Source organism: Dasypus novemcinctus, chromosome 2, assembly GCF_030445035.2.
Source record: "Dasypus novemcinctus isolate mDasNov1 chromosome 2, mDasNov1.1.hap2, whole genome shotgun sequence".
NCBI lineage: Eukaryota > Metazoa > Chordata > Mammalia > Cingulata > Dasypodidae > Dasypus > Dasypus novemcinctus.
Genome location: NC_080674.1, coordinates 29,172,006 through 29,190,797, shown reverse-complemented (window position 1 = coordinate 29,190,797; position 18,792 = coordinate 29,172,006). Strand labels below are relative to the sequence as shown.

The 18,792-nt window shown below is 32.2% G+C and overlaps 1 protein-coding gene across 2 annotated transcripts in view; it reads left to right on the top strand.

Moving 5' to 3' along the window:
* The first annotated feature begins 4,036 nt into the window (after positions 1 to 4,036).
* CDH9 (cadherin 9) overlaps positions 4,037 to 18,792 on the top strand; it is a 134,710-nt gene continuing 119,954 nt past the window's right edge. Inside the window, exon 1 of one of the 2 annotated variants that reach the window (XM_004461428.3) lies at positions 4,037 to 4,303. The gene's annotated coding sequence lies outside the window, so the exon portion shown is untranslated. The remainder of the gene's footprint in view (positions 4,304 to 18,792) is intronic. The other variant, XM_023589655.3, reaches the window with a different exon arrangement.

The following is an 18,792-nucleotide window of genomic DNA, read 5'->3' as shown; positions in this document are numbered from 1 at the left end:
TCCACTGTCCCAGATTCTGACCTTGTTTCATATTCTGTTGTCTAAGGCATGATACAAAGTCTCTTGAATGTTTTCTCACCTTTCACTTTAAAAATATTACACTTGTGTGGAGTCTTTGTGCCGTTATGGAGGGATACCAGAACAAGAGGGTATGCAAGAGTTTGGTTTTGACAGTGGAACTGGGATCAAACCCAAGTGATCAGAGAGTGACATCTCAGACACTGAAAATAAAGCAAGGCCAGTGAATGAGAGGTCACAAAGCAGGGGAAGAATTGCTGGTGTCAGATCACAGGGAGGGTGAATTGAAAGTAGGAGCTAGAGTAACAAAATCAGGATTTTTGAAAAACCATATTTTGGAGGTCAGATTGTTTTGCTATTTCCAAGTATATTCAGCCACAGGTTAGGGACAGAAACCAGTAGTGACACAAAACATAAATGACAAACAAGATTTAGTCAGGGGAAAAAACAAAAACCATCTTATGTGAGAAAATCAATAGCATGCATTTAGTTCCACAAATTTCTCCATCTCACAGAGAGGATTTCTTGGGGTGGGCACCACTAGGTATTATGGTAGGAGAGAATCCCCACTCAAGGAGGAGGCAGTGAACAAGAGATGCATGGGTCTTTCTGATTGAGATAAGACAATGTGGATGAAAGCAATATTTTGACTTCTAGAGAAATCCATTTTACAATTATAAAAGGCAGGTAGAATCCAGTAACTTTTCATGCTAGTTCAGATTAGTTCTGCAGAGACAAACTCATTGCTGGTCCAATTTGAGGTGCTGAATAGAGAAAAGGTTTTGGAGTTGCCTAGAAGGGGGAAAAAAGTTTCTCTCTTATCAGTAGTGTATGATCTTGGGAACTGCAGCTGAAATGAAGGGAAAGAAATCCCTGGAAATGGGAAAATCAAGACATGTGGAGGTCAATGTGTTGGAGAGATTATCTACGTGAATGTCGAGCTCATTAAGAATGATGACAGTATGAGTTATTTAAAAAAAGAAAAATATGGAATAAAAATATTTTGACCCAGACACAACTTAGTTTCAATGACCGTGGAGGGGCGATGATTGGGTCTTAAAATGATTTCAACAAGGGGAGTTAGGTATGATATAAATTGATGGTAAACATGGAGGAAAGAATACAGAAAAATGGTCTAACAATGACAAGGAGTTAAGTGATATCAACGTCATGCCATGTGGTACATGGGCTGTGGAAGTAGAACCAGCTCTCATGTGAAAAACCCAAAATGAAAAAAAAATCTTAAAACAATAACCAGCTCTGATTAGAGCAAGAATTTGATATGAATGTTCAAAGAAAAGGCAGAGAACACAATGGATTTTGTAGTGTCAGGCAGAGACCCATCAGTAGGCAAAATAAACCTGAGGGGTTTGGATCAGATTTTGGGTTGCTCCAGGCCACAAAGTGGTAAGAATTTTGGTGAAAATATATTATTGGACAAACTTAAACTACTGTGGCAGCCTGAGGAATGCAGGGATATGAGGGTTTGCTAGGGGGAAAGAATGAATAATCAAAAACTTTTGATTCATTCCTGAGTATAGTTTAATCTTCAGGTTGTAGGAGCATGTCCTTGGTGTTGAGTTGCAGGTAGGGATATGCATAATATTAGCATGCAAAGGTGGTTGTGCAGAGCATTTCAGTTTCAGCTAGGACAGGTGGGCAGGTCTTTACCAGGAGTAGATGGTCTTAAATTCCAGAAAGTGCCTATGAATGGCATCACAGTATAAGGTGCTTCTGTTTCAAATGTATCTCCATGTACTTATATGTTTATCTAAACACTGTGGGATCCCTTATATGTTTGAAAATTCACTCAAACATCAAGTTTATTTTCTTCATTAATTCATCCTTTTTATTTTCCTTTCAGTATTTTTTCAGTGACTAGACAAAATAAATTTGGAGTTGTAAATGAGGCAAAGATACATCAATTTTTCTGAACAGCATTAAATCAATGAACACCCCAAGTATGAAGGTACATTATACTCAAAGAGAAAAAAAGAAAAATCAATAAATTGTTTTTTTTTTGTATACGCAATAAGGTAATACCTTTAAAGTGCAAATAATTAAAGAAAAAGTTAATTCAAATGAACATGATCTTGAAAAAAATTTCAAAAATATTTTACATTTACTGCTAGTGGATTCTGATATGTAAATACATGGGAAAAGAAGATACACTACTATAAATGGTAGTGATGATTAATAGTTTGTTTAAATTTTCTGTGTTCATATTCATTATTCCAAGGATTAAGTATTTTAATGTGATATAGAACACAACTTATATTCCAAAACTCACAAGAACTATATAAGTGATACACAAGTGGTGTAAGTCACCTGTTTTCATATACTCCAGAGTCACCATTAACAAACCAGAGTAAAGGAGAAAGACTCCTGAAGTAGTAACAGTTTTTCACTTAGCAACACTTATTTTTGTCCTTTTTCTAGGAGTAGTAAAAATAACTTCAAGTCAGAATATAGAATACTCTGCTGGACTGTGGACAGCAACTTGAGGGATTTAAAGCTTTTATCTATGAATATTTACTTTAAACAAAATGCAGTTTGGTTCCTTTCTTCCCCACTTTTCCTAAATTACTTTATCTTAGTATTTAACAAAGAAGGTTTTATAATATGCCATTTTATTTAAGGAAAGATGTAGACCTTGGAGAAATGAGTCTAAAGGAGCTGTGAATTGTAAATAAGCATCTTTGCCTCAAGAAAATGCTCTTTTCCTCCATGAAGAATTCACTAAGCTGCTCGTAAAAAATGGATTTATCCAGCCCTGGACAATATGCATTTAGCTTTATTTCTTCTTTGTCTTCCTTCATTTGTAGATGAACAAAATGAAGTCCGCACTCCCTACATTTCATACCTCCAAATATTTTAAAACCCTAACTCCAAGTTCAATCACCACGCATTAGTATTGTCACATTTTATTTTGGGATATATGAAAGTTGTATTTTCTAAGCATTTATTTCCCCTTTGAGGAAATGAACTTCCATTATGCACATGCCTGAAACAGGAAGCTCTATTACTATACTTCATGGATTGAAAGCTTCACATTGAAAAGTAAAACAGTGGCAATGCTGTTTTGTGTTTTTTTGTTTTCTTTTTTCCTATAGCCAGGTTTCCTTTGGAGCATCAAATAGGATATTGATATTTCTTGGCACTTAAGCTATTTACTTACTGTGACTTAACGAGTCGTTATAAAGTGAGCCATATTCCCGCCGTGTATTTCATACAGCTATTACTAGAAATTCTTTTTAGAAGGATTTATCTACTAATCAATATCCTTCTTATTGTGCCATTTCCAAAGGTACTAAAGAGAGACTTCTCTTCTGAAACGGGGTTTGACTCTCTTATCGTTTACCCCTCCCTGGTAGTTGTACGATGTACAACAGGGAACCTAACAGGTGGGCCATCTAGCTATTGTGCAGTGGCTTTGGTCACCACTACTTTTGGATATTTCTGGGGAAGGCGAATATCTCTGAGCTGCATTACCAAGTAAAAATCAAAGTGTTCCGGAATTTTTAAATTGTATTTGAGATCACTCTCTTTACTGACATCAATTATTAAGCAGCTTAAAGTGACTATTTAGGAAGAATTATTTTAGATGACAAATTCATAGAGATGGTGGTAAAAACATACTAGTATTAATAATGAATATGATCTGGATTCTTGCTCTGTCTTTTCTTAAACTTGGAATCTTGATGTTGAATTGACACAGGTAGTAGTGAATTCTACAGGGACTGTACACAGAACTCCTTTTTGAGCAACAGCACTCTCCATGTGAAAGGTATTTTCTACAGATGATTTGCAGGCTACAGACATGCCGTGACCTTTATCTCCCAAACTGAAACAGATGAAGCAGAGGTGATTAACAGAGGCTGAAAACACTAGGTTATTGTCTCTTTTGGGGGTCTTTAATAAAGCCCTCCTCTCTGCACCTTCCCCCTTCATTCGTTTGCAAATCACTGTGCCTAGAGAGGTCTTTGCTCCTCCAGCCCCAAACCTGGAACCCTGCAGCGCCATCAGCGGCAATATCTTCCTATGTGAGGGACGTTTCAGATTAATCAAAAACGTTGAATGGAAACCAATCAGATAGAGAGTTCCTCTGGCTTCAGCTTGCTGCTTGTCTGAGTTAAAAGTGATGCTCGGAGAGGGAGGCACGCTGAGACGCTGGAAGATTCAGCTGTGAAGATACTCTAAAAAGAAAAGAGGGGAATGAGACGCGAGAACCACCGGCATTGTCCGTGCTGAGGAGGGCTAGAGTCAGCGCAATTAGCTAAGCCAGGTCAGTGTTGTTTACTTTGCTTGACAATCTGAGCTATTCAATTGTTGCTTTCATATAATGAATTGGTATAAATATTGCTTTTCTTCTAGTTGCTATATTCTCTCTCTCTCTCTCTCTCTTTCTCTCTCTCTCTCTCTCTCTCTCTCTCTCTCTCTCTCTCTCTCTCTCTCTTGCTTTCTCAACATTTGGAAGCAGGTAAGAATATATTTTGAAATATTTGGATAAAAATATTAAAAGGCCGAGGGCCAGAACTTGCAAACTGTGCTTCTTCTTTTACTTTAACCAAACCGCTCCATACCCAAGCTCTTTTGACATTTATCAAATTTACGTAAAGAACGATGACATAATAATAATAAAACAACTTTACATAACAATAGTTGGTTTTGGTAGCTTTGAATTACTCATATATGAATGTATTATATACATTATTACTGTATTAATTTGAAATGGACTCCTGGTTTTCTCAACTTTTGTTTAAATGACTTGTGTCAGAACTGTCACAATTAAAGACATCTTTAGTTACAATTTTATAGTAAATGATTTTTTATATTTAAATTATAATATAATGATATATAATAGTAAAAAAACAAATATCGTAGATAGATGGACATTGGATGTCAGTATTAAGGTGATCACAGTAGCTGGTAAGGGAGCTTTCTTCATATATTTGTGTTTCTCACTCAGCTCAACATACTGAATATGTCAGTATATTGACTTTAATTGTTCTCTATTATCCATTGACAAATGCATATTAATATATTGAAGACTGGATGAAAACCACAGGAGGCAAGAGTTTCAAAAGCAAAATTGGCATTTTCAATTTAAAGAGCTTTGGAAAATTCAGTGATTTGATAGAGCATTGCTTTTAGATTTCTCCTTGCATGCTAAAAATAATCATTCTCATCAATTAAATTTTTGTAAGACTACTAATGTCAAAAAAAGTATGATGAATTCCATCAGGTCATCATATTCTACATATTTGCACTTACATACTGTAACAGTGTATGCTCTCAGACTGTCTTAAATAACTACAGTGTAATAAAAGAAAAGTTGCCACCTGCCACACATAAGTTTGTCAATATTTGTATGATTTACAATTGATGAGGATGTGATGAAATATAGATTTGAGGAAAAATTAGTCCTCTTTCCTGGAGAGTTGTTGTCATTTAATGTGCAGTTTTTCCCTCAGTGATGTAGACCTATGAGATTTGTAATAAAGAATGTTTAACAAGGTTTCTTAAATCTATGTAGCTTTAAAAATGAGTGATTTTGTGACATAAAAAGAAAGTGGTCACTTTTGCATACAGGAGGACACTTCGTTTAGCTCTATTTGCTATAGCTGTGAATTTAGAAAAACTTACCTATCTTTGGCTGTAGCCCACTAAGAATGAATTTGATCCTTCAATGTTCTTACATTAGGGGAAAAAAAAGTATGATTTTAGAATCTCCAGCATTCAATAGTGAATAACTGTTTTCAGATTTCAGATTCAGGCATGGGTTCAATGCCTACAATATGAAGTGTGGAACACATTTTGTAGCTATAAAACTGTTTAATCAAAGTTTGAAATGATAGTCTTTTGAAAGATAAAGAAAATGAAATAACATGCTATTCTAGCTCATAGCAGAAAGAACTTGGACATGACAAGAACAGCATGTATATCTGGTCTTGTCATCGAACATATTATGGTTTCAACTAAAGTTTCTCAATTGCAATGAGTATAACTAATAATATTCACTATTCACTTAAAATATATGCTACATGTTGAAATAATATTTCTATATTTTAAAAAATTAGAAAATATAAAATAAGGTCAAGCAAAATTGTTTGGAAATGATTTTTGTTTTTTTTTTTTTTTAGAGAAAGCAGACAGTAATATCAATTTAAAAGGAATTTCACTAATAAATTTAGGTCAGATTTTTTTACTACTAATAAAGCAATACCAGAATATACCTAAATTTAATTTCAAGGCATTCTTATTCCAGGACGGAAAAATACTTTTTTTCTTTTATTATACTGCTTGGGTATTTTAGCAATTTTGAAATGGTTTACATAATTTTATTCTAATGCCATTGTTATTGCATTCTTTGCTTAATTAAAATAAAAATATTTGGTACCATTGCTTATATATATCAATATTCCAATACCAAAGTTGTATTTGAGAACATGTATTTAAATGTCCTGTTGCTCTATTGATAATCTGTTTTGGGTCAGAATGTCTCCTGAATGTCACCTTGCTTGAACAGATGTCATTTGGTATTTTCCCATAACTCCTACACCATCAAAGCTGAAATAGTGTGGTGTTCCTTCAATGATATATTCAAAAGTTAGATACATAAAAATTAAATTATATATTAAATTGGAGATATTTTTCCACTGACGTCCCTTTTTAGGCATCAGTAGTGATAGAGGAAGATACTCCTTTCCCACAATATTTTTACAATATATGGATGTAGTTATTGGAAAACTTGGACAGTTCTTAAAATTAAAGAACATAAAATATGTGAGTACTGTGGCACTATGTTCTATGCAAGAGTTTATAAATTAAGATGAAAAAATTTAAAGACTACATTCAAATATATCCTGAATAAATTAACTGTAACTTGTACCTTATGAAAGTGAATGTCCTAAATTTATAATTATTGTTAATAAGGATTCCTCAATGAAATTTATTACTAGTTTGCTATATTCCTTAGAACTAATTTGGTTATCTCAAATGCAATATTACAATATTAAGTAAAAAGAAACTTACATTTAAACATGATGCAATAATTTGAAAACGCTCAAGGTAGTATTTCAAATATTTATGCTTCTGCATTCAAGACTATGCACACTATTTATTTATATATATCCACTTTATATTTATTGTATATTAATATTGGCTATGGATTAAGTTTTATTTATGATGAGATATATTACAATAAACTCTCTATTGGGTTCTTGGTTATTTTACTTCTTAATTTATCTACCTAAGATCAAGTTTTCTTAAAAAACAAGAAAGTATGCTAAATAGGGTGAAAAGGGCATAAGTTTAAAATCAGTTTGGTTTGTTTTTGCCCTATGCTAAATTATAAATATAATCATTTTATTATAGAAATAATGCTTGTTTTTTAAGATAAAACAAGTTCTTTCTTTGTATCTTGCATATCTGTTTTCAGCAATGAGTTATCATAGAATATAGTCCAAATAAGTTCCTTAATATACATTATATTATCCTATTTAGGTGGTTATATAAAATTCTAAAACTTTTAAAAGAGATTTTCAACTCCCTCCTACTCTGATATCACACAAGAGAAAACAGGCTTAGAAAGATCATATTACATATCCAATTATATATAAAAAAACATAACATAACGTGGGAATAAATCATGTTGAGTCATGAAAGTCAAATATATATGCAATGTAGTTAGTTGTAAATCACTTCTTTTCTTGATGTTTTAAATATCTTGAAAAAGTTCTTTCTCTTTTAAGTCAATTCAGATTTCTCTGCCTGGAACCATTATTATCCTCATCATGGTAAGGGACACACACTTAAGGAGAGTGTCTTTAAAGCACTTTCGCACAGTTCCTTAGCAGACTCGGCTCATTAATGCACTTATCCCTAAATTTAGCATTTGCAGAGATGGACATACAGACACATTAAGAATGCAGAGTGCCTGAATAAAAGCATGGGGTCTCTGGAGCCTAACAAAGAGCTCTCATATTAACATTAACAAGAAGCACCTTCCAAAACATGAAAGTCATGACAATGGATCTTACTAGCTGTGAAGGGTAATTGGAAACACCATGAAGTTATTTGTTTTTTGTTGTTGTTGTTGTTGTCCTGTTATTGTTGTTTTAGGAGGGGAGAGAGGGAAAAGAAGAAGATTTATGAATATTTTCTTAAAGTGGTATTTAAGGTTTTTCTTTTTTTCTTTTCTATTCCATTACTTTGGCAAATTATAAATCAATTGCATGAGCAATAAGTGCATCTGTAGCCTCTGTTTCTCTTGATGAGGAAGAGAATTCTGGTTCTTCCTAATTAATCAATGAAACACTAGAACACATGATTGTTTCATAAGTATAGATTAAAGAGTTTGCCCTTAATGTCAATTTTTGAAATTGACTCTACAGTTCTAAAGATCATGAATAACTTCAGTATATTCTTTACTTCAAGAACTAGTGTCAACATATAATGGAAATAACATACTAGTAACTAATAGTTATTATTTAATTTTTCAGTTTAAAGATTTAATATGTTCCTAAATGAAATGGAAGAAACAGACGCACTGGACAGAATTTACCTTAGAATATGCTGAACTCACTACGTTTTATGTATCATTAATATAGTATTCAGTGCAGAGTTGACTATTTCTTTATATTAAGTGAAACAAGATCTAAGCCAAGGCATATAAAATGCAAACAATATTTACAAGAAGTCTTTATAATAGAGAAGTCAACAACAATGCCTATAATAATGTGCAGTTCGAGCAAATCAATACTAATAATCTACTTCTTGGGTAAAAAGACCTATGTAAAATAAAACAAGGTCATTAATCCTAAAAGTTCTCAAGGGGAGATAACCTTCGGACTATCAAGTAGCTTCTTTATCAGTTAATCTCTGCTACCAAAACAGGTAACCACAGCAATTTACTGTAATTTCCAGAAATATCTTTCCAAAATATTCACATCTATAGGTTATGAATACTTTAAAATAAAAATATTTCAGAAATTTCAAATACATTTATTTTTTTGAAATAGAAAATACACTTTTTATGTATCTCTATAGCTTTCATAATCTTTACTTTTGTCTCTCTGTCTCTCTGTATATGTCTCTATACACACACATATATCCATGTATGGAAAATAGAAAAGAATAATATAATCGATTATTTCAATGTATAAATTAAATATAACCTTAAAATGTTACTACAATGTACATTAAGGAATAAAAGAGCTCTTTCTGTCAGACATGTTGCTTTTTATATCATCATAAAGCAGTAAAACACCAATTAGAGCTTTCTAATATTGGAAAATGTAAAAATCAATTATAATGCAATACAAATCAATTAGTCCCGATTCAGATAAATTTTTAAATGTTGAAAAATAGGTTTTCATTTTCTTAAATTATACCTGGAAATTATCATTCTCTTTTGAAAGTCCACAGCTCTTTAAGACCTTATAAAAATATCATCTCTTTAACATTTATATTTAGTCTTACAGTGTATGGGTAAAGTATATACATAAAAGGAATCATGATGCTATCTCTACCCATAGTTTGGTAACAATTAGACTATTTTAATCAGTAATAAAAATCCTCCTTATTTTCCATTTGTCTTGTATAATACAAAGGTGTTTAATAAATACATAACTTTTTACAAACACTATGTGGTGATGGTTTATAGTTTTCATTTGGTGATTTTCTGTAAATGAGAGTTAGATAACAGGCAATTACTATTTGCTATATTAATGGGTGATTAGCAATTTTCTTGACATCGAATTTGCTTTATATTAAATATATGAAACTAAGATTAAATACTATCATTCTCAATCTAAGATATGCACAATAATTATTTTTAAATTGATGGTGAATATTTCTATGACTGACCTTCAAGATTGTTATAACTTACTGGTACATCATAAATCAACTATGCATTTTATTGATTGGGGTGTGGAATAGGTTTGACTGTCTGAAGAATAATAATCGTTTTCTTTCTCCACAAAAATTTGCCAGTATATCTAGAGTATGTGATATTTATTTTATGATTTCAATTAACTTGTCTCTTTGAAATTTGAAGAGTTATATATGATTTAATTTTGTATTTCTAAAAATGTTTAATCTTGCAAGGACTAAGTAAATGATATATTATTATAACACAAGTTCTTATGTGGAAAAATCATATTTGTCTTTCATGTTTTGTTCAGAATCAGACCCCTGATACAATCCTTAAAATAAAGTTATAGTTATATCTGAAATAAATATATTTACTTTTAAAAAGAAAATTAATCTTCAGTGAAAATGGAGAGCGCTATTAAAATACAAATAGCAAATTTGTCAATAGTTAATGGAGCTTTCAATATTTTAAGGTTAACTTAGTACATTAAAATATGAAGGATTTTTTTTTAACAGTCCTATGTGTCTAAATCTAGTTATCAATGTATCTACATCTAGACAGATATATAGATAAGTATGCTGTGTCTTAGGGTCACTACTTTTACCTGGTAGTCTGTGAATTACTTGGTTTTCAATAGCAGAATATGTAAATTTTATTTTATTTAATTAGGAAGGAAAATTCCAATTTTTAAAACCCCTTGTACTTCTGGAAAATGAAGAAAATTCTTCTGACAGAAAATTTGAAATAAGTATATGTCAAGAAACCACTCTGACTTTTAAATTGTCTATAGCCAAAGAGGAATAGTAAAAGCCAACAGTGATCAAATGATAGACTGAAGAAGTCAAAACAGTGGTAGGATTCCATAGCAAGTTCAGTAGGAAAGTTCCACTCCTTTTATGTTTTTAAGCCTCTACTCCCTATTCTCTATCCCTCTCTAGAATCTGACTTTATGAGTTCGCTTATTCTAATTATTTCATATCAGTGAGATCATACAATATTTGTACGTTTGTGCCTGGCTATTTCACTCATAACTTCAAGGTTCATCCATGTTGCCACATGCATCAGAACTACATTCCTTTATATGACTGACTAATACTCCATTGCTTAGATATACCACATTTTGTTTATCCATTCATCAGTTGATGGACACATTGGTTGCTCCAATTGTTCTATAATTGAGAATAATGTCAGTATGATGAGTGTGCAAATATCTGCTTGAGTCCCTGCTTTCAATTCTTTGGGGTACACACCTAGAAATTGGATTGCTGGGTCTAAGGGTAATTATATGCTCAACATTCTGAGGAACTGCAAAACTGCTTCCCATAGTGGCTGCACCATTTTACACTCCTATCCACAATGAACGAGGGTTGCAATTTCTTCACATGCTCTCCAATACTTGTAATTTTCTAGTTTTTTAAAGTGAACATTTATCAAATATATATTGAATTCATTAATGAAGCAAGTAGCATATGGTAAAGTTTTCCCTTATATGTTGTTGTTTTATCCTTTATTTCATTTTCCACTGGAGTATAAATGTAATAATGATATTGTGAACTTTTTACCTCTCCCCAGACCAAAATATATATATATATTTTGTTGTTGTATATAAATTGGATTTTCCAGAAGATTTTTCAAAATAAGTACTTGTTTGATAATTATAAACATCTATGCATATCCATACAATACTGTAAATGAGATGTTTTATAAACCATTGATGATTAATTGCAGTTTTAGGTCATCTGTCTAAATGAAACCTTTCTATGTTTTATTTCCTTTTCTTTCTCAGTATTTTGCTTCTGTCAGCCCAAACTAGCATGAAATATGAGCTTTAAGGAGCGGATGTGGCTCATTGGTAGAGCACCAGCTTCCCAAATACAAGGTCCCAGGTTAATCCCTGGTCTCATGTAGTAGTTTGACATTATTTATGATTTCTAAAAATAGATAATTGCATTATGTTTGTAAACTGGTCTGTTCCCCTAGGCATATTAGATTGTATTAGATTCAGAGGTTTTACTTTTATTTTATTAAATTATGAATAGGACTTTGATTAGGCCATGTCAGTAGGTGGCAGGGTCTCACTGAGAAAACCACACGGCAGAGCAGAGAGTGTAGTTGGTTGGAGCCTTGATGCTGAAGTTTTGATATTGGAGCCCTGGGAAGTAAACACACAGAGAAGCAGATGCAAGAGGAAAGAGAGAAGGATCTATTAGACACAGCAGAGGCCCCGGGAAGAGAGATGAGCCATTTGCCTGATAGTGTATTGCTGACCTCATGGAAAGAACAGAGCAGCTGAGCCTGGGGAAAATCAAGCCCTGGGAAAGAAATGAGACTTATCCCAGCCTACAGCTGATATTGGAAGAAGCTGGGACTCTGGAGACTTAAGAGGAAGGGGAAGGCTGAATATTGGTGGCCATCTTGCTCCAAAACATGGCAACAGAATTTGGTGAGGGAAGTAACTTACGCTTTATGGCCTGGTAACTGAAAGCTTCTATCCCAAATAAATACCCTTTAGAAAATTCAATTCTGGTAATTTGCATCAGCATGCCTTTGGCTAATACAGAATTTGGTACCAGAAAGTGGGGTCATGCCTTTGCAATTACCAAATTGCTGAAACAGTTCTATAAATGGGTAAGGGATATTTTTTGGAGGAATTGTGCAATGTTTGATAGAAAAGGCCTAGGGTGCTTTGAAGAGGCTTTTCTTGATGCCTTAGAAATAAATTATGAAACTATTACTGGAAACTGAGGGAAAGGCAATCCATGTTTCAAAGTTGCAGAGAAATTAGCAAGATTAATTCCTCATGTTTTATTGAAGGCAGAATTTGAAAATGGTAAGCCTGGGTTTTAATTGAAGAATTTAGCAAAGTAAACTCAGAGATGCAACTTGACTTCTCCTTGCAGCTTATAGCAAAATGTTAGATGAGCAAGATAAGTTGAGGACTGAACTGATTCCAGAAATTTGGCTGACTAATACAGCCCAGTACCTCAAAAACTCCAAAACCCCAACCCCAAAGGGGGTCTTTACCTCAAAAGTGAGTTTTATTTCCATCATGAGAAAACATAAACATATTAACTAATCAACTTGTTGAAGGTAACCTACAGAAAGCAAACAAATGCATATCACTGAAGGTTTATTTTTTAATATTTAGCCTGTGATTAAAATGGTTAAATATGGTGTGAATTATATTCATAAATACATATATACCAATAAGATATAGCCAAAGACATATTAATAACCATATAATTCTATCTATAAATGTAAATGTATATTATTAATAGTTACTATGCCTAATATACTTAGAAATAGTATCAATTAGAATATTGATAGTTCTTTGGGTAAAAGCATTACATTTATTTTCTTCTTTAAATATAATTTTAATCTATGAGGAAAGATAGTACCCCAACCCACCTTATTTCTTTTCTTTCCTATCCCTTCTTCTCCTTTAATTTTAAATCCTTTACAGGCTAAAATAGAGTTTGCTTAAGTTGTACATTGTCTACTGCTTTCTACCAAACTGAGCATAAACCTAAAGGGACTCGTTGAAAGGAGATATGTCTTTTCCATTCAATGGATTGTGATGATTTATTTCTGTTCATGCTTTTGACTACTTGTGCTTTCTTCCCTTCATTGCAGCATTAGCTTTGCTGCTACTTCTGTTTTCATATCCACTGCTTCGCTCTCTCCTCTAATCATTCATCCATACTACCAATATTCTTCATCCACTTCAAAAGTAAAATATATTTGAATACAAGATTCTGTCTTTCTTGGCTTTGCATTTCAGGGTGATGATTCTTTGAACAGTAATAGAAAATAGCTTCTCTAGCATGCAAAACTCCTTAACGGTGGGAGCAAATAAAAATTGGTCAGTATATTCCACAATCATTTTTGAAACCTCTGTTCTACCTCTCTCAACATTCACTCTGTAATTGAAAAGAAGTAAGCCTTAGATGGGTTTGTATACTACAGAGGCCACAATTCATTATAAGAGAAAAGCAGAAGAAGGAAAAGCACTCTCACTGAAAAAAAAGGGCTTGTCTATGAGTCTAGCAAAGCACACCAGCATGTCTATAGCTGTATATCCTTTCTCTTAAACTCAGTATTGGGACAAATGTCTTCAGATTATTTGTATTAATACATTCATCCATTCATTGTTTGATTATTTAATTTTTTCACTTTTCAATTTGTTCAATGTTGAATACCTACTATGTTCCAGAAACTACTGTGGTGAAAGAGCACCTCCTGTGTTTGAGAGAGAACTGTCATTTGAAAATTGCTTTTGTTTCCAAACAACAAGATTCAGAAATTTTTTCTTGTCTTTATGTCAATGTCTACTGGCTTATAACTTCTATTTCTTTGTCTTAGCTTTCCCCAATGTAGTATAAAACTAATGCTAGAGTTATACCCATTCAGAGAAAAACTACAACCAACCTCTGGATAAACAACCTCATTTACTTCAATTTTATATTGACTAACACTTTACAAATGATGTCATCATTCTAGTTACCTAAAGTTAAATGAACTTTGTCTGATATTGTCCCTAAAATTGAAATCAATAAACCTAATATCAAACGAAGTACACAAAATAAATCAATAAATAGCATTATATTTTCTTTTTAAAAGCTACTTTGCAAATTACTCCAAGACCATGTTTTTATTTCTGCTCACTGCTTCCAAAAGATATACATATGTATATATATATGAAGATGTTTTTATGCCCCACAGTTATCTTTTCTAAGGTAAGATGTTGCCTAGTTCTATGAGATATAACCTTTCTTATATATCACAATGTCCTTTAACCACCTCTGTCTTGGGTCACTCCTCTTAGTCAAAACCATATTATCTCTTTGGTATATATTATAGCCTTTAATTCTTCATCTAGCCAATAATTACTCTAACTACTGATACAGTCTATAAAGTATAATTTGTAAATTAAAGATCTTTCCAAGTAATACCTTTTTCTTCCACACCCCCACCCCATAAGACCCAGAAATAAATCAGTACTCTTCAGCCTTGTAGCCAATCTTTGCAATTGGTTTTATTCTACATTTTGATGAGGTGTTATCTCATTTGTATCTGTAAACTAGAGCCTAGCCATATACTTGAAATATAGAATTTTGTCAAGGAATGTTTGTAGCATTGAATTATGTTCAAGTACATGCTATACGAGTCAAAATGGATTACATCCTGCATGATCTTCTAGCTTATATCCTTCATTATTAAAATAAAGAAACTAAGTTTCAAAATAGTAAATAAATAGTCCAGTCCCCTGTCTTTGCAATATGTCTTAGGTCTCTTTTCATGTAAAGTTACTTGAATCTTTACTCAAAAATAATTATGCTATTCTTGCAATCATTTCTCTAACAAACTTCCATCATTCAGGGAAAAATAAAGAACAATAGAAATAATTGAAATAATTGTAAATGTGCAAAGATCTGGATATGATGGTCTTATACAACTCCTTTGAAGGTCTTTTCTAAAATGTGGATTCCTCTGGGTTAGTATCCAGTCCAGCACCAGATCTGTTGCTTAAATTTCAATGCGTGGATCTCTGACTGAATTTCTTTCTTTCTTTTTTTAAATTCTTCCATGACGTCCTTGGTCTGAAATTATTTGCCATAGTCCTTTACAACCCTCTCAACTGCAACCAACCATATTACCGGTTTCCCCTTTCCGTTGATTTTACAAAAGTCTACCCATTCCCCTAATTTTGCCTTATTGTCAACCTTATGCTGATGTGGCGCACAGCACAAAGAGCCTGCACCAGCTTACATACAGAGTTTCATCACACTTGGTAGGTTCATCACATTTGGATGGAAGCACACAAAGGTGGCCTTGGCGTTTGTCCAAGGCTTTGGCATCTGTGTTAGGCCACTGTGGATGAGGGCAGTCTTCAGTATCTCTTGTAAAGCAGTATAAATAACCATTACCCCTCTAGTAACAACCCTTTCTCCACCAGGAAGATGGAGGCCAATCTACACTCACTCGGCCTCCACGTCTCCTTCGCCTCCGCCTCTCCTTAGCCTCCGCCTCCATCTCCACTTTCCACTTGTCAGAGTCTGCAGGGAATGGGCAAATCACTTTTGTTTTACTGACAACTCAATTAGTGTACTCTTCTGGTTTGATTTACCTCATTATATGTGTTTCTGCAGCTTCAAATTGTAATATTTTGTGCAGTGTTTCTATACACAAACTATTTTATGTAATATAAAGAATTCATGATATGAGGCAATTTCTTACTACAATCAACCAATCAAACCTTTAGGAAAAAAAAGAAAGTGTCTAAGAAAATGTGAAATTTTTGAAGATAAAAATTGGGTTTATTCAGAGAATAGATCATTCTATTGCAGAATAAATCCCTAAAAATGATGACTTAATTTTTGAAAGACTGGATTTTTTTAAAAAGAATAATCAATTGTTTCTTTTAGTGGTTATATAGTGCTATATTTCCATAATTTCCATAATTCCATTCTTGGATACCATTTCATTGGCTTATGTCTGAAAGACTCACTCTTTAGCACTTTAGTGGCTAGACCCCTCAGTTTAATATGGATGAAATTGCTATTCTTAATTATATTCTATTTATGGTGTTATGAGAGTAATGAGAAAAACATAAGTGTGTAAAGATAACTTCTTCCAAATCACAAAAGAGCACTGCCCTCCTTTTCAAAGTAGGAAACATAACAATACAAGTATCTGATAGCCAATTGACCACTTTGCTTTCACAATTTATTTACATGAAAATTAAGTATTTACAGGTAAATTTATCTCCTGTCTTCCTGATTTCCTACTGTAATTAAGTATTTATGTCTCATGTACTTATGAAAGAAATTATTCACTAATTAAATTAAGCCTATTGTAAAATAGCATTGTGCAATAAGGTACCGCACATTCTGTGTTTCTTTGGCAATAAAATTTATGTATAATGAAACCTTGCCTTAGTCTAAGGGGAACATGGGAGCAGTTGTGTTGGATACAGCACATGCACAATTAGCACACAGGACGTCTTTGCCAATGATATCACTTAAGTTTTATAAAAGCAGATATTTTCCTGGTGTGCTTTTTATAGATGTATCATATTTTATTACTTTGAAGAGTGTTCATGTACTCAGAAACAACCTAAACATTATTGGCTTTATTTATATATATTTAAAGGGAAAATAATGCTATTCAAATTACCCAAGATTTACAAAGTCCCTTCCCTTCTAAGATTCAACATTAAGGAAAAAAGATTACTTTATGTTCCATTGCATATTGTGTAATTTATTTTAAAATTGTTTGATGATTGAAAAAAATAATGTTCTTCTGGAGGAAAGATACAATTTGGGGACTACAAGTTAACTATTGCCCATTAATATATTAATCTTAAAAACTCAGTATTAGACCCTGTTAAATTTACTTCTAAGAACAGTTTGTAATACATTTGTAAAACGATACAAAACCTCAGAGTCAAAAACTCAAGCGATTTAACACAATCCTGTAGCGCCCTCTTTTGGATGGCCCAGAATGTAATATGAAAATTTGAGAAACAAAATCTAATCTACCCCCATTTCCTCTGAGACAAAAAGTATTACATTATTAAATTGTATAACATTAACAATTTTAAACAGTTTTCAAAATGAAAATTATCCAAATTTACATCTGTAATTAGTTTAGCTATTTGAATGTTCAATCATTGGACTTTTCAATGTGTAAGTTATGAAATGAGTTTTAATAAATATTTTAAAAGAAGTAATAGATGGATACTCAATTTTTGAAAGATATTTAAGTATTATTTCTCCAAATAAAATAGATGAGATCAGTTATACTGTAAACTAAATGTTACTTGTTCTTAAAATATTTACTAACCAAGAAAGACCTTTACAATTATTGAACATCACATATATATTTGATGAATTCCTATCTTAAATGTCCTTAACAACTTCTCTTAGATATTTCAGCATTTATATTGAAAATAATATACCAAAAAGTATAAAGTAAACATATTGCAAAATTCTCTTGTTGGTGAATGCTTAAAATGTTTTGTATATACATATATATCATATCACCACTTATAGCCAAATTATCATATTTGGCAATAAACTGTCAATATTTCTGGCAGTAATTGAAATTCATGCATTGTATGTTTATGATTTAATAGCATGGTATATTCAATTTATGTAATTACCCTGTATTTAATGTAATTGAAATATTAATAAAGGGGTATATTCTTACTTTAATTTTTATTTTACATCTTGAATTTATTTGCTAAACCTTTATTTTGGAAATAAAAAGCATTTTTAAATAATTACATGATTTTTTCTTAAACACACATTGGCACTATTTATACTCAAAATAATAGCAAATTATTAGGAAAAATAAATTTTTATATTGAAATGTTTTAAAATTATACTTTGAAGTACTAATAATATTATCAAAACATAGGAGGTAAATTATAATGCATTTCACCACAGACAGTCAATAAAGGATTATAATTTTATCTCATCTGTGTCAGTGGTATCTATTTCTTAAACTCAGGCCTATTATAGCATGGCACTCCTCTAATACATTTAATTTTACAGATACTCACTGTTTATTCAGTAATAAGAAATTGCTTTTTAAAAATCCTTATAAGATGAATTCCTTGAATCCTTACACGTAGGGAAACTTTTAAAGTGTCTATTATGTTTAGACCTATTTTTATTTGAAGGGGTTTATCAAATCAATATTTCCAATGAATGAACTTAAAAATTCATTCCACACTTGTGTTTATTAACATGCTTCTTAATTGAATGACCAATTTAACTTAATTTTTCACAGTTAAATATGCATTAACTAAACCATCTCTACAGAGTTACCTGCTCTGGTGTTCTCTCTCAGACATTAGTAAAACAAATATACAAAAGTTTTAAAACAAACTT